The sequence below is a fragment of the Nomascus leucogenys genome, chromosome 6, assembly GCF_006542625.1.
Source record: "Nomascus leucogenys isolate Asia chromosome 6, Asia_NLE_v1, whole genome shotgun sequence".
Classification (NCBI taxonomy): domain Eukaryota; kingdom Metazoa; phylum Chordata; class Mammalia; order Primates; family Hylobatidae; genus Nomascus; species Nomascus leucogenys.
Genome location: NC_044386.1, coordinates 58796318 through 58798178, shown reverse-complemented (window position 1 = coordinate 58798178; position 1861 = coordinate 58796318). Strand labels below are relative to the sequence as shown.

Genomic DNA, 1861 nt, shown 5'->3' with positions numbered 1-1861 from the left:
CAGCCTGCCAAGTAGCTGGGATTACAGGTGCACACCACCATGCCCGGCTAATTTTTGTATTTTTGGTACAGACAGGGTTTCACCATGTTGGCCAGGATGGTCTCGATCTCTTGACCTCATGACCCACCCACCTCGGCCTCCCAAAATGCTGGGATTACAGGAGTGAGCCACTGTGCCCGGCCACAATTTTTTTTTTTCAATAAATATATTGGAAGTTTGTTTGGAGCTTTGTGACAACTTGAAAAATTCACAGGTCAGGCACAGTGGCTCACGCCTGTAATCCAGCACTTTGGGAGGCAGAGGCGGGTGGATCACCTGAGGTTGAGAGTTCGAGACCAGCCTGACCAACATGGAAAAACCCTGTCTCTACTAAAATTAGAAAATTAACCAGGAATGGTGGCACATGCCTGTAATCCCAGCTGCTTGGGAGGCTGAGGCAGGAGAATTGCTTGAACCCGGGAGGCGGAGGTTGCAGTGAGCTGAGATGGTGCCATTGCACTCCATCCTGGGCAACAAAAGCAAAACTCTGTCTCAAAAAAAAAAAAAGAAAAATTCACAGATGAACTGTGTGGCCTACAGATATCTTGAATGCAAAAAATATATGTAGATACTAGTCTATCATTTACTACCACAGAATACACAAATCTATTAAAAGTTAAATTTTATGAAAACATACAGACTGTACATGTAAGCAAATTTAAAATGCAGTATTAAATCATAACTCTGTAGCCGCCACTGTCCGGCCACAGCCCCACGCTCTTCGCTGTCACTTGTCATCTCGCACAGGGTGGCTCCAGTTCTGGTGTTTGGCGCCAGAATAAACCACCATGTCGAGCAAAAAGGCAAAGACGAAGACCACCAAGAAATGCCCTCAGTGCACAGTATGCAATGTGTTTGCCATGTTTGACCAGTCACAGATTCAGGAGTTCAAAGAGGCCTTCAACATGATTGATCAGAACAGAGATGGTTTCATCAACAAGGAAGATTTGCATGATATGCTTGCTTCTCTAGGGAAGAATCCCACTGATTCCTACCTTGATGCCATGATGAATGAGGCACCAGGGCCCATTAATTTCACCATGTTTGGTGAGAAGTTAAATGGCACAGATCCTGAAGATGTCATCAGAAATGCTTTTGCTTGCTTTGATGAAGAAGCAACAGGCACCATTCAGGAAGATTACCTGAGAGAGCTGATGACAACCATGGGGGATCAGTTTACAGATGAGGAAGTGGATGAGCTGCACAGAGAAGCGCCTATTGACAAAAAGGTGAATTTCAATTACTTCGAGTTCACAAGCATCCTGAAACATGGAGTAAAAGACAAAGATGACTGAAAAGAACTTTAGCTAAAACCTTCCAATTACATTGTCTTACTCTGTTTTATTTCTCACACACTTCCCCCACCCTCATAGAACCTGTTGCATGCAACTTAGTTTCACAGCTTTGTCTTTTTTTTAATGTATTTATTCCAGAACTTTCTGCCACTTAGCACTTGTATAATCAGACTGGAAATGGGGATGAGGGCATAAATTGTATTGAAAAAGAGATCGCCAATAAAAATTAACAAATGTGAAAGCCCCCCCAAAAAACATAACGCTATAAACTAGTACGTACTGTACTACTGTAATTTTGTAACTGCCTCCTGTTTTAGTGAGTGAAATGTTGCCAGCATCTGCTTAAAACTCTGTGATGCTAATCATCATAGCAGTTCCTCTCTTCAGTAAACTGTATCACAATAAAAAGTGATCTCTTGAGGTTCTTGAGTGTTTTTCACCGTATTCAGTGCAATATCATAAGCCTTGAATAACGTCAGGGGACCAGTATCAAGTGCCACTAGTGATGCTGGAAGTGCTCCCAAGAA

At 42.8% G+C, this 1861-nt stretch overlaps 1 pseudogene across 1 annotated transcript; it reads left to right on the top strand.

Annotated features, from left to right (window-relative positions):
- The first annotated feature begins 517 nt into the window (after positions 1–517).
- LOC100599478 lies at positions 518–1579 on the top strand (annotated as a pseudogene). The gene has a single exon (XR_004030461.1). The product of XR_004030461.1 is annotated as a myosin regulatory light chain 12B pseudogene (transcript).
- The last annotated feature ends 282 nt before the right edge of the window (positions 1580–1861 follow it).